The sequence below is a fragment of the Galeopterus variegatus genome, unplaced genomic scaffold (assembly GCF_000696425.1).
Source record: "Galeopterus variegatus unplaced genomic scaffold, G_variegatus-3.0.2 Scaffold142, whole genome shotgun sequence".
Taxonomy (NCBI): domain Eukaryota; kingdom Metazoa; phylum Chordata; class Mammalia; order Dermoptera; family Cynocephalidae; genus Galeopterus; species Galeopterus variegatus.
In genome coordinates this window covers 950,637-965,854 of record NW_007726253.1, presented here as the reverse complement: position 1 = coordinate 965,854, position 15,218 = coordinate 950,637, and positions in this window count along the sequence as shown.

Genomic DNA, 15,218 nt, shown 5'->3' with positions numbered 1-15,218 from the left:
ACACCACAGGTCAGAAAACCAATGTGGGGATTCTGCCAGTTGCTGAGTTTATCTATTCCAATTATGCATTCCAGAACTGGGAAAATAGCCACAGGATGGATTTGAGCACCAACTGGGCCCAGTATGAATAGGACCTGAGCTAAAACTCCATTGATCACCTGACTTCCATAAGCTCTTACTCTCATGGTGGACCACAGTGACATTTTGGGTCTCCAGAAATTAGCATCAGGTCAGAGCCAGTGTCCAGTAATCCCTGGAAATTCTGATTATTTCCTTTTCCCCAACACAGTCAACCTGGTAAATAGCCACAGGTCTGTTGGGGAAAGACTTGGAGAATGATTAACTGTACAAATTTTTGGCAATGTAGCAGGGTCCTCCCTCAAGGGGACCTGTCCTCCCTTTCATTCATGGGGTTCTGGGGCTCTGAGTCTGTAAACTGGCTCAAGTCTAGAAATGGAATGAGAGGCCACAACTCTCTGTTGTTTTTTTTTAAAAGATGACCGGTAAGGGGATCTTAACCCTTGACTTGGTGTTGTCAGCACCACGCTCACCCAGTGAGTGAACCGGCCATCCCTATATGGGATCCGAACCCGTGGCCTTGGTGTTATCAGCACCGCATTCTCCCGAGTGAGCCACAGGCCGGCCCCACAACTCTCTGTTTTGATGATTTGTTAGACTTCTGTTTATTCAGTCTAGAGCTCTTCTGCTTATACAGATCAACTAAGAATTTAGTAGACTGTGAAATTATTTTTTTCTTTTCTAGGGATGTCATAATCAACTAGCCAACGCACAGACCTCTGCAAGTCAGACTGTTCTGATTACTGCTTTGGCTCTGCTGTTCATTACAGTAAATCTGTGCACCTCGTCTTTGGCAAGTAAGTGCTGCCACTTGACCCCTGCTACTCCAGGATCCCATTATCCCCATTGTACTTAGGGATCCTAGTTCAGTGGGAAATCACAGCAACTCCCACTGTAATTTATCATGTAAACAGAAAAGAGACCATAGAGCTCTTCAAAGATGCTCGAGCTCCTCTCAAAAATCTATTCACTACAGTGGTGAAAGTTGTGGACTCTGGACCCTTCCAGCGTGGGTAAATAGGTCTCCATGACAAACCCACTCTGATATTCCAATCTTTCTAAGCCTTTGGATCCCTTCCTCTGCGATACAGCACGGCAGTTCTGGCATATCAATTTCATTTGGGGTAGGCCACCTTTGGGTTCATGTTTCATGCAACTAAACTGTTAGAGTCCTTTTGACCCCTTGAGCTAAAACACTGATTCCAGAATCTCTGCTTAGTGGACCTATACAGCATAGATTGGTAAACATTTTCTGTACATGGCCAGACAGTAAATATTTTAGGCTTTGTGGGCCATTCTGTCTCTGTCACAACTACTCAATTCTGCCGTTGGGGCACAAAAGCAGTCATAGACAATACACAAATGTAAGAGCATGTTCCAAGAAAAGTTTCCTTATGGACTGAAATTTGAATTTCATATAATTTTAATGTGTCATGAAATATGGTTCTTTTGATTTTTTTCAGCCATGTAAAAATGTAAAACACATTCTCAGCTTGTTAAGAGAAGCTTGATAAAAATTTTATATATTTATAGTATACAATATAATGTTTTGATGTATGTAGACATTGTGGAATGGCTAAATCAAGCTAATTAATATATGCATTCCCTCCATGCCATTTTTTGTGGCAAAAACATTTAAAATCTACTATCTTAGTAATTTTCAAGTATACTTTATTCAAGAATATATTGTTATTAGCTATAGTCACCATGATAAACAATAGATCTCTTGAATGTATTTCTCCTGTCTAACTGAAATTTTTTTTTTCCTTTTTGTCTTTTTTCGTGTCCAGCAACGGATCGCAACCCTCAGTGTCGCACCCGTACCGGACCGGGACCGGCAACGGGATCGCAACCCTCGGTGTTGCCCCCGCACCTCGCTCAGCCAGTGAGCGGGAACCGGTCTGTACGTGGGATCTGAACCCTCGGACGGGAGCGCCGCCGCGCTTCCCAAGCGGTGCACTGTAGCAGTGTCCTTTGGCCAACATCTCCCCACTCCCTCCACCTTCCTCATACATTTAATTTTGACATATCTAGAAATTCACAATACATTGCTATTATTTTTGCTTTACAAGTTATTTATCTTTCAGAGTGATTAAAAATAATTTAAACACATTTTATATTTGCTTCATTTTAACTATTTCTGAAAATCTTTATTTCTTTGTTAGATCCAAGTGCTTGTCTGGTATCATATTCTTCCACCTGAAGAATTTCCTTCTCATTTTGCAGAATTGGAGGGGTGGGGAAGGTTTCCTATAGTACAGGTGTACTGGTAATGAGTTTTCTCAGTTTTTGTTAATCTGACAAAATGTTTTTTCACCTCATTGTTTTTATTTTTAAAATTTATTTAACAGTAAAATTGGATTTTCTTGTGCATAGTTCTATGACTTTTCTGTTTTTCCTTTGATGGCTGGACAATACAGGGATCAATCCCTGGACCTTTGTGTTATCAGCACCACACTCTAACCAACTGAGCTAACTGGCCAGCCCCTTCTTCTGTGATTTTTGAGACACATATAGAATCATGTAAACACCACAATCAGGATACAGAAAAGTTGTGCTTTCATTTTTTTTAAAGAAGTCTGTATTTTAGAATAATTATAGACTCTCAGGAAGTTGCAAAAACTAGCAGAGAGTCCTGTGTACCTTTCGCCTAGCTTCCCCCAGTGGTAACATCTCATATAACCAATGTATGATATCACAACTTGATATTGTCAACTCAAGAAACTGACATAAGTACAATACAATACTGTTAAGCAGAATACAGACTTTATTCAAATTTCACCAGTTTTTATATGCATCTTTGTATGTGTGTTGTTCTATGCAATTTCATACCATGTATGGATTCATGTTACCAGCACCTTCATTTTTGAAAGATATTTTTTGCTGCATAAAGAATTCTGGGTTAATAACACCAAGGTCAAGGGTTTAGATCCTCATATTGGTCAGCTGCCAAATAAAATAGAATTCTGGGTTGATAGTTTCTTAAGCACTTTAAAGATGTCAGTTCATTGTTTTCTGCTTGCATAGATTCTAATAAGAAATTAATTGTAATTCTTATTTTTGTTCCTTTGTATATAATAATATATCCTTTTTCCCCTTTGGTTGTATGATGATTAATTTTACATATCAACCTGACTGGGCCATTGGCTGCCCAGATACTTGGTCATCCATTATCCAGAATGTTTCTGTGAGGGAGTTTTTAGAAGAGATTAACATTTAAATAAGTAGATTGAGTAAAGCAGATTGCTTTCCCTAACTTGGGTGGGTCTCATCCAATCAATTGAAGGTCTGAATAGAACAGAAAGGCTGACTCTTCCCCAAGCAAGAGAGAACTCTGCCTACCTGACAGCCTTCAGATTGGACATCAACTTTTTTCCCCCTGCCTCAGACTAGAACCAAAATATCAGCTCTTCCTGAGCCTCAAAACTGCTGGCCTAGGGTGGGGTGGGTGTCTGTTGTCCTGGTTTAGCTTCAGTCTTAGGTCCACTCTGTATCCCTGGGTGTTGAGGGTGGGTCTTCCTCAATGATCTTGCTCCTCCTCTCCACGGCAGCAAAGCTCTGCCTTGTACTTTTGGCAGATCCTATGTGGGAGAGTTTCCTGTCCCTTCCCCAATAGTAGGAGCCTTGTAATGGTATTGGTGGTATAGGATCCTGGGTCTAGGATAGTTTTCTACCCCTCCCTCTTCCCTGCTGCAATGGTTCTTCACATGTGCCCTGGGGGTAAAGGTTTGCTGCTCTTCCCAAGCAGCTTAATACTTTTGTTCTGTAGGGGTTAAGGGCCTTGGTGAGGTTGAGATTTCCCACCTTCCCTGAGACTGCAGCCACTCCCCTCCTCCAGACTTGATGGACATCTATGGAGAAAATCCTGAAAGTGGTACAAATTCCCCTTGTTTCTGTGACTCCTGGGGGTCCACACTTTCACACTAGCCCATACATGGCCCGCAGCAGTTCGTTACAAATTTTACTTGAATTCATTACATGCTTAGCACATAGTAGATGTACAATACATATTTGTATATTTGGAGGAAATCATTGAACTTTTGTCTACCTCTGCACCTGCTAAATGGGGCTAATTTTACACAGAGCTTACATGAGGTAATGGTTATAAAGAGGACTTTTAAATGGAGAGTAGCAAACACACATGTAGGATAGTTGATCCCTGGGTCTCTGCATCCTTTGCTGTGCAAAGGCTCAGAGGCAGAGAAGGCTGAGAAATCTTGTGAGGTCAAGATGAAGAGTGAGGAGGCAATGGGTGAAGGAGTGGGGACAGTGGTGAGAAGAGAGGCCGTACCCTAAAAAGGCAAGACCCAGGTCAGACTGTCTTGGTTTAAGTCCTGGCTCCCACATTTAATCCCTATGTTACCATGGAAAGTTGTGTAACTACTTTGAGGCTCGGTTTCCACATCTGCAAAATGGGTTTTGAGATTTATGAGAATTCGATTAATTATTACATATCAAGAACTTAGAATACTTCCTGGCACATACAGCTTAAGAAATATCAGGATTTGTTGTTTGTTTGTTTTGTTTTGTTAATTCCTTTACTCACATCCATTCAACAAATGTTGAGAACCTACTGTGTGGCAGGAATTGTGCTAGGTGCTGGGAATATGGCTTTGAATAAGATAGGGTTCTTGTTAGCTATCAAGAAAGGCAGTCACTGGACAAGTAATTACAATTCCAAAGAGCACTCTAAAACTGGAAGTACAGAGGAATATAAAAGTGTATTTCTGAGGAAGTAACCTTTGCACTGAGACTTGAAGAACAAGCAGGAATTTGCTAGGTGAAGGGCAGGGAATTTTCTAGGTGTGCCAGGCAAAGGAAACAGCATGTGTAGAGGCCAAATTAGAAAGAAGCTTGAATATATGCAAGCAACTGAAGAAGGCCAGCGAGGCTGGAGATTGGGGAGAGAAGGACAGAGGGAGAGAGAGGGGCAGTGGCCATGGGCAGTGCCCTGAAGGCCATAAAGAGCAAGGGGGAGCTATCGGAGAGTATTAGCAGGGGAGTGAGTAACATGACCAGATGTAGGTTTTTAAAAGCTATTCTGGGGCCGGCCCAGTGGCGCACTGGATAGTGCGCCGCTTGGGAAGCGCGGCGGCGCTCCCGTCCGAGGGTTCGGATCCCACTTACGGACCGGCTCCCGCTCACTGGCTGAGCGAGGCGCGGGAGCAGCACCGAGGCTTGCGATCCCGTTGCCGGTCCCTGGTCCGGTACGGGGGCAACACTGAGGGTTGCGATCCGTTGCCGGACACAGAAAAAGACAAAAGAAAAAAAAAAAAAAAAAAAAGCTATTCTGCAGGCTGTGTAGAGAGCAGATTGGAGGAGGGCTGGAGTGGAAGTGGGGAGACCAGTCAGGAAGCAGAGTAAAAAGGGGAGCACAGCACATCCAGGACAGCAGGGAGCTTGCAACTCACTCCTGTGTACATTTCTATTTCCTTTCAGAGCACTAGGGCAAAAACTTGGTTCTTGAGAGGAAGTGTGCTAGGAAGGTCAGGGGAGCTGTTCCTTGCTACAGTTTTAAGATATTACCACCAGAGGGCACAAAAACCCAAAGAGACGGTTGGCATTAGCCCTGGGTCCACCTCTTGGGGACTGAGTCCTAGGACACAAAGATAGCTGGAGGGGGTCCCCTCCCCTTGCCCAGTTACATGACTGACTCTGGCGCTGACTGGAGCGAGCCTTCCCTTAGGTGTTGGTTAGAAGGCAGTGAGTAAACTGGAGGAATCTTGGACGGGGTGCCTGAAAATGTGAGTTCTAGTCCCTCCCCACAGCTTCTGGACTTGGGCAAGTTCCTCCACTTCTCTGAGCCCCCAATACCTGCAAGAATGGAGCTAGCGATCCCTGGCCTGTGCAATGCAGTGGCTCAGAAGATGGTGTTTGAGTGATCTAGGCTCAATTCCACTCCAACCACAAACAAGCTCTATAACCTTGGTCAAGTGACTTCACCTTTGAAAGCCACAGTTTCCCTCTCTGTTAAGTGGGAATTCGAACACATCCCATCCCTTGCAGGGTTGCAAATTTTAAATGAGATAATGTCTGTAAGTACTTAACAAAGTTGCTGGCACATAACAATTGCTCAATATACTCGTATGTTTATTATTCAGATAGGGATCTAACTCACATTAGGTACTTACTGAATTTCCAAGACTGGGGGTTGTGCTAGTAATTCCTTTTGTGGCTTCCAGTGAGATTCCTTTTCCTTTTTTGAGCCTCGGGTTCTCCAACAGAAAAATAGGGGTTAGATTAGATTGGATGTTCAGTAGAAGCCCATCCAGCCCTGACGTTCCTGGCTGCTTCTCTTCCTCCTTTCCTCCCTCCCTTCCTTTTTTCTATTTATCTATTATTTATTCATTCCTTCAACAATTATTGAGTTTCTACTATATTACAGGAGCAAGAAACAAAACAAACCCACATCAAAAACAGGTGTACACCACTGGGAGCTAGTCTGTTGGAAGTATGTTTGTTTAAAACCTTCTTTGTCCCCTTCTCCAGCAATCAATTTTTGCAGGTTATTTTGTGTTTGGAACAGGGGGAATTTGTGCCAAGAGTTTATTTCTGTTCATCTTTGTGTGGCTGTGTACACATACAGGAGCACGCACACACATTTATATATAACATTTGCAGCAGCGTTGTCATGGGAACCATCTTTTGGTGTCTCTGAGCATGAGGGATGCCTGTGAGTGGAGGAGCTCTTATGGAACACCCCCTGCATGCACTTTTGTGTGGTGTGAAACCCTGTTGGGAGAGTTGCCCCAAGAGCCTTTGTTGGCCCTTTTGATCATTGCTGCCTATTTTTCTCATTGATCTTGTGAGATATGAGTGAATTTGACTGAGGGAATTGAATGTCAAGCCTAGTGACAGACAGAACAAGATCCTCTGGGACATTTGCCAACAGAGTGTCATGGATAGGTCAGTTTGGGTTTTTTGTGTTTTGAAACCCTTGATTTAGGAATATTGAAGGGTTTCGGGAAGATTTGGATGGAAAGAAAAGCAGCCAGGTAATGTATTTTCAGAAAAGACAGCTGCGGCAGCCACTTTTGAACTTGCTGGACAGTGCCGGAGTGCGGAGGGGCAGGATGCCAGCAAGAGGGTGGGGAAGGGAATCACTATGCACACTGACTCTGGGCCTGGCCCCATCCTGGGTGATTGGCATGTGTTGTCTCCTGCAATCCCCCAATCAACTCTGTGAGATAGACATTGTTGTTCTTAGCAGGAAACTGGGATCTGGAGACAAATTGGCCCAGCTAGGAAGTGGCAAAGCTGAGATTCAAACCCAGGTTAGGTCTGACTCTAGACCCTAGGCTTTGCCCACTATATTGTGCCACTGGACAACTTTCAGCACTAGGTTTCCCTCACTTCTAGGCCAGGAGTGGGGTGAGGGGCAGTGTAAAGTAAGGCAAATCATAACTAAAGCCAAAATGTTTCAATATTTTAGTTATACAAGTTTCCACTTATATTGTCAGAGCTAGAGCTCAGACCCTTCAAACCCATTGTACAGACTGGGTCACAAACCCCTCACACGCCAGGCTGGGTCCCCAGACCCCTCACATGCAGGTCCATGCTAGGTAATTGGGAAAGATTCCAGGAGCTGTTGGCAGACGACATGAGCTCAGTCGTCAGCTTCCTCAGCGGCAGCAGCTTACAGGTCCGGTAGCTTACAGGTCTGGCGGTGGCGGTGGCCTTGCGGAGGGTCCCGGGGGCACTAGCAGCAACAGCCTCCAACAGCAGCAGTGACCTCCCCATACCCCCCACCGGGCATCCCGGGGATGGGAGGCGCCATGGATCAGAGCCACTCATCCTTATACTTAAGTCCATAACCCAGTGCGCAATACACTAGACGATAACCAAGGAACACCTGAGTGCATATGCCTATTTACATCAAATGCTTGGCAAGATTCTGAACATCTGAGGGGCCCTGACCATTTTCCTATATTTTCCCAACAGGCAGTAAGGAAGGGCAGTCCAGAGACTAGTGTCCTCACAACTCCAAGTCACCGTGGCAGATCCAGTCATGGGCAGCTATGAGGATGAGCAAACCAAGTCTATGCAAGGTATTACATTCACCTTGAATACGAGAGCTGGCTCATATTTTGGTTTCATGAGGGCTTACTGTGTACTAGGCACTCTTTCACTTACTCATTATAAAGTCTATGAGATTGATGTTATTATTATTACTGTATTACAGATAAAGAGACTAAGGTAGAGAAGTTAAATGTCTTGCCCAAGCTCACAACTAGTGAGCTGAGCTTTTAACCTAAGCAACATGGTTCCAGAGCCTGAGTTCTTATCCACATGTCCTCCTGGCCTGTGAGTTACAGCTGTGTGTAGTTCTGCAACCGAGCCACTTGGAATTTCCCCTCTGCAAAGAGCTTCAGCTGTAGGAGAGATAAACAGTGAAGAGAGAGGGAAGGGAATCCTCATTAATTGACGACCTATTGTGTGTCCAGTACTGTGCTAGATCCTCCCACCTCACAACTTTGCTGGAACATGACTATAATCCCCTTTGTACAGGTGAGAGAAATCAAGGCCCAGAGGGTGAAGTGATTTGTCTCAGAATTTGGATTTGAACCAAGGTCTATTGTTTTTCAAAACCCAAGCCCGGTGCCACAGAAGTAGAACAGCCCTGGGCCTTTTGCCCACATTTCTGTTATGGTGCAAAGAAGAGGGACACAGGTGTTCTCTTAAGAGCAGGGAAGGCCACTCTAGAAACTACGTACAGCAGAGGATCCAGCCTCCCCAAATAGAGGGTGTTTCCCCAAATCTGCCAAAGTGGGGTTACACTGAATAACTCATTCAACATCCATCCCTCAACTGTTTATGGAGCACTTCCCATGTGCCAGGCTCTGGGCTGGGCATGCAGCAATGAATGTGAAAGTCATAGTCCCTGTCCTTGGGAGCCTACTCTCTAGAAGGGAACAGCCATGATACAAGCATGAGAAATGAAGGGAGCCATGGGTGTGAATAACAGGGACTACTAACTCTGAGTTGATAATTGTTACGGGCATTTTACATTTATTTAAGGGTGAGAGAGCCCTTCCCCACACCTTGGCTTGAGAAGGCCGAAAATGTAACATGTAAATGAAAGAGGTTATTATGTTTTTCGTGTTCAAAAAGCAAGTTGTGATACTATCCCCAAGCCATTTCCAGCTTCACAGAAAAGATAAGTTAGTTTTTACTGAGTATTTACTATGTGCCAGGCACTAGGCCACATAAGCCCCTTATTAATATAGTATGATAGAATCGCAAGAAAATAATATCCCAGCACAAAAAATGTAGCAGAAGGGAGGGAGCAATTAAATCTGTCTAGGGAAGGAGGAGGGGAACCAAGAAAAGTTTGTCCTGTAAGATAACACCTGGGCTGGGTTTTGAAGGATAAATAAGAAATTCTAGCAATCCAGGAGCAGGAGACACTCCAGTTGTCCAGGTGGAGGGAACAGCATATGGAAAAACTCAGAGACATGAAAGTGCATGGCTGTTCAGGGTGCATGTCAGTGGAAAGTGGCTGGAACTGAGGCTGCAGAGATTGTAAGAGCCAGATGTGATGAGGCCACAGGTGCCTGGCTGAGGAACCTGAACTGTAACCATACCCACTTACCCTGCTTAAAAGGTGAGAACCAAGCATCTTCTTCAACTTTCCTATTTAAGTGGAAGAAAAGGCGTGCAATGAGCGTGGAAAAAAAGAGAGATGATTGCCAAATTTGGGAAACCAAAAAGTATTCATCTGCAGAATTAATTCTAAATCGCTACTATTTTCATTCTCATGCTGGTGGGAAAAGGCAGAACATAGCAACGCTTCAGCCTCTTTCCAGGTATCTAGAGTGCTGGCAGTCCAGGCCAGGATGCCTCCCACAGAGATCACTAGAGTCAGTCTGGTGCTTGGCACCAGTTATGGACATCCAGAAATTCAGCTTCCTCTTCTAGTCGTTAGATAGAGGGTAAATCAGAGCCCAGGATTTTCCCAAGGCAGCAAGCTTGGCAGGATATTTAAAATGGCAGCAGACTCGACAAGGGCCAGGGGAACGCTGGGCCACCCAGGGTAGAAGGTGGTGATTTCCAGATTCAAGATGGGATGTATTGGTGATTGTGTGACATCCCTTGGCTTAGAGAGTTCTGGAGGCCTGCTAGGCAGGTATTAGAGCACTTTCACTGGGCCAGGCCCAGTGGGGGTGCAGCTTGATCTCAGTAACAGGGTAGCTCCATGGATTTGGTGTGTGTGAGGGTTCTGCTAAAAAAGATTGGCATAAGCAAGGTCAAAAGCTTGTCCCCAGGTCCAGTGGCCACCTCCTGAACATGTTGAGTGATTAGGTGGACAAGGGAGGAAGGGAGCCTCTGTTGTGGTTTGCCTCCTACATGCAGGCACTATTAGCAATCAGAGCCTGATTTAATGAGCTAATACATGTCAAAAGCTTTGTCTGATGCCTGGCACACAGTGAGTGCTCAGTAAATGCTAGTTATTTTTATCAGCCAGACACCCTAATGGTTGGCTTTTGCTTGCTAGCTTATTTGATTCTCACAACAACTCTACGAAGTAGAAATTAATAGATTTTTTACGAAGTTTTGTTTTTTACAGTTGAGAAACTGAGGCACAGTGTCTCAAGGACACACAGTTAAAAGTGGCAGAGAGGCTGGCTGGTTAGATTAGTTGATTAGAGCACAGCCTTCTAACACCAAGGTGATGGGTTCAGATCCCCATACCAGCCAGCAGCCAAAAAAAAAAAAAAAGTGGCAGAGCTGGAATGGAAGAAACTTCTACAACTCAACGACAACAAAATTAAAAAATGGGTAATAGGACTTGAACAGATATTTCTTGAAGGTATTATAAATGGCCAATAAGCACATGAAAAGATGCTCAACATCACTAATGATTAGGAAAATGCAAGTCAAAACCATGAGATACTACTTCACACACAGTAAGATGGCTATTATAAAAATTGGAAAAACAAACAAACATACAACAGGTGTTGGTGAGGATATGGAGAAATTGGAACCCTTGTGCATTGCTGGTGGAGATGATGTAAAATGGCACAGCAAGTGTAGAAAACAGTATGGTGGTTCCTCAAAAACTGAAACATAGAAAATTACCATATGATCCAGCAACTTCTCTTCTAGGTATATACCCCAAAGAATCGAAAGCAGGAAACTGAACAGATATGTGTACACTCATTCATAGGAGCATTATTCACAATAGCCAAAAGGTAGAAACAACTCAAATGTTCATTAATATATGAATGGATAAACTAAATGTGGTATATACATACCATGAAATATTATTCAGCCCTAAAAATGAACGAAATTCTGATACATGCTACAACTGGATGAACCTTGAAAACATTATGCTAAGTGAAATAAGCAAGTCACAAAAGAACAAATACTGTGTGATTCCACCTATATGAGGTACCTAGAGTAGTTAAAATCATAGAGACAGAAAGTAGAACGGTAGTTATCAGGGGCTGGGGGGAGGAGGTTATGAGGTGCTGTTGTTTAATGGTTACAGAGCTTCAGTTTGGGATGATGAAAAAGTTCTGGAGGTGGATAGTGGTTATAGTGACAGGCAACGTGAATGTATTTAATGCTACTCAATTGCATTCTTAAAAATAAAGTTATAGGGCTGGCCAGTTAGCTCAGTTGGTTAGAGTGTGTTGTTATAACACCAAGATCAGGTGTTTGGATCTCTATACTGGCCTGCCATACACACACACACACACGCACACAAGTGGTAAATTTTATGTTGTGTATATCTGTGATATTGTTATTTATATACTGGTTTTCATCCACAGTTCCTGGCTCATGCTATTCTCTGATCTTCTCCTGCCCTCCTTTCACCTGCTCCTTTTTCTCCCCAGGGCAGGAAATTCTCTGACTCCTTAGCTGATTTTAGGTAAGAACTGTATTCTAGAAGGGGTCCTGCCCCATATTCTGGAGGAAGGAACGCTGCACAGAGAGGCCAAGAAATTGAACAAATAGGCCTTGTTGGGTTTCCCCACCCATTCTGTTAGTGTTAGATCATACCCTTTTTATCCAATCACATTTCTATGTGGTTGTCCATGCTTCAATCAGACCTTCATAATAAAGCTTCCATAAAGACCCAAGAGCACATGGAGGTTCCCGGAGGGCGGTATGCCCAGGGAGGGCATGGAAGCTCCGTGCCCCTCCTCCCATATCTCACCCTATGCATCTCTTCATCTGTATCCTTTGTAATATCCTTTATAATAAACCAGTAAATGTAAGTACGTTTCCCTGAGTTCTGTGAGCCGCTCAAGCAAACTAATTGAACCTAAGGAAGGGATCATGGGAGCCCTGATTTATAGGTGATTGGTCATAAGTTCTATAGGCCTGGACTTGTGACTGGCATCTGAAAGGGGGGGGTAGTCTTGGGGACTGAGCCTTCACCCTGTGCAATCTGATGCTATCTCCAAGTAGATAGTGTCAGAATTGAACTAGAGCACACCCAGCTGGTGTCTGCTGTGAAACTGGTTGCTTGCTTGCTGCTGGGGAGAAATCCCCACACATTTGGTCACAGAAGTCAGAGGTCTGTCTTCTGTTGTGATTCTTGCTGAGTAAGAGTACAAGAAAAACACTTTGTGTATTTTCTAGATATTCTTACAATATCTTACTACAACAGCAAAAAAAGAAAGTGGAAGAACTGGGGTCAGGACCTAGGTCTGTCTGTCCTCAGGGCTGCCTCTGATGGTTTCTCTGGATCCACTTTCCCCTTCATAGGAAAAGAAAACACAGTAGAAAAAAAGACCATGGAAGGGCTCAGAGCAGAGGAGTGACATGACTTTGACTTTTTGCAGGTTTTTTTTTTTTTTTTCATTTTCATTTTTAGCAGCTCGTCAGGACATACTTTAACTTTTTAATGTAAGTAATTAAGGGGACATTACTTAACTTGAAGGTCTGTAGGGTAAGTATCGGGTTACCTATTTTTCCTCTCCATCAGATGTGGACTCATATTTTTCTTTAGGGGCCCAGCACAGTGCCTGGCACGTAATTGTCAGTCAATAAATGCTTGTTAGATATATTCTGAAGATTGGTTGTGACTCTAGAAGTATAGAGGGGAAGAATGGCCAATACTTGAATTGGGAAAAGCCCAGGGGGGCACCACCCTAGTTCTAGAATAGGATCAGATGGTGAGAAAAATCTTGACCTCCAAGGGAAGAGAGGTTGTGAGTTTCAGTCCTGGCTCTGCTGCTCACTTGCTGTATGACCTTTAGAAAGTCCTTTCTCATCTCTGCAGTCAATCCCTAAAACCAGGAGCCTGGGAAAAGTAACCCTTAAGGGTGTTTTTAGTCCTGGCTAGGCTCTACATTAATACTTAAAAAAAATATCTTGGTTAGGGCTCGCCAGTTAGCTCAGTTGGTTAGAACATGATGTTGATGACATCAAAGTTAAGGGTTTGGATCCTAATACCAGCCCTGCCCCCCCCCACCCCAAATGTGGTCAAATACACACAACATAAAATTTATCATCTTAGCCATTCTACCGTAATACTTTTGGTTCCTTGCATTCTGGTGAAGCTGAACTATCTGCAGTCACAAAGGTTGGCAAGGGCTGTGATCACCTCTAGGAGCACTGAAGAAGTGAAAGCCATTACACATACTATGGGCAAAGGGGTAGGACAGTCTGGCCCCAGAAGAAGTGAGAGTGGCAGCAAATCAGAGAAACAGTAACTTTGCCCTGGAGGGAACGGGGAAGGAAGGAAGTTTTGCTGAAGTGCCTACCACACCCTAGACCCAGTTGATGGTCCCTATAGACAAGTTCCTTTAATTCTTGTTTTAATCCCTTACAGGCAGACCTCTTGTCCTCACTTGGCAAATGGCCAGAGAAGTTCAGAAACTTGCTTCCGGTTGTAGAGCTAGTCTGTAAGGTTAGAACCCAGATCTGTCTTTAAAGTTTATGACTTCTGAAAGGAACCATTGCCCTCACATGGCACCCTACCACTGGGACTTGAGATGTTTGGAAGGGCCTGCTGGCACAGCTCTTTCCTGAGCATCTGTGGCCCATCATGTACATAGTTTCAGTACAGGGAATGGTGCAAACAATTTTTTAGTTTTCCCATTGGGGTTTCTTGAGGTTTCTCTCCTTCCATCCACACATATCTACTTCATTTTTTTTTTTTTTTGTGACCGGTAGGGGGATCACTTGGTGTCGCCCGCATCACGCTCAGCCAGTGAGCGCACCGGCCATCCCAATATAGGATCTGAACCCGTGGCATCGCACTACCAGCACTGCTGTGCTCCCAGCGCTGCACTCTCCCAAGTGAGCCAGGGGGTCGGCCCCACACATATCTACTTCAGATGGGAGCCCTGCAGTCTCTCCTCCCCACCTCACCCCCCCTTTTTTTTCCCTTTTGACCTCCTATCTCTGTGTCTTAATTGTCTAGGGTCTAAATCTTGGACCACCATGGTCCACGCCCACCTCTACCCTCACAGGCCTTGATGTGTGTTTGCATGTCTCAGAGTGGAGCTTCTAATGTATACAAACCCCTCTGTGGCTAATAAAGATGGTTTCTCTTGGCATAACATGGCTTGTTTTTATGATAAAAGGCCAGTTTCTCCATGAGGAAAAACGAAGGAGCTGGGGAACTTCAGCTTGCCACAATACTTTTGAAAAAAAAAATTTTTTTTTTTTTGGTGAACTTTATTTAACCTTAAGGACTGGAAAATTAAGATTACCAGGTCACTTGGTTCATAAAGACTATGTCACCAGGACACTGCAAACCAAGTCTCATGGACTTCAATTAAAAAATGAAAGAGTGCCCCTGAGCCCAATTCCCAGTTCACTTAGAGAAACAAAGCAGTGATCCTACATACTAACAAGCAACGCACCATCACCCAGCCAGGAGGAGATGTATAAAATGAGTCTTCATCTGTCTTCTGACTGTCTGGGAACACAGCCTTTTGCCAGAGGCTGTGTTGGGTTCTGGGAACAGAGGATGGTTGGTCAGATACAATATGCCTCTTGTGGGCTAGCATTGCCTGCTCTAGGAAACTCTATGCAGTGAGGCCCAGCCTGGGTTCTATGTTACCCAAGACTTCTCCAGGGTAACAACAAATCCTCCCCAATTCATAATTATTCAGTCATTCAGCAAATTTCACATCCTATTTGTTGAATGCTAGATATCAGGGATATTTTAAATGACT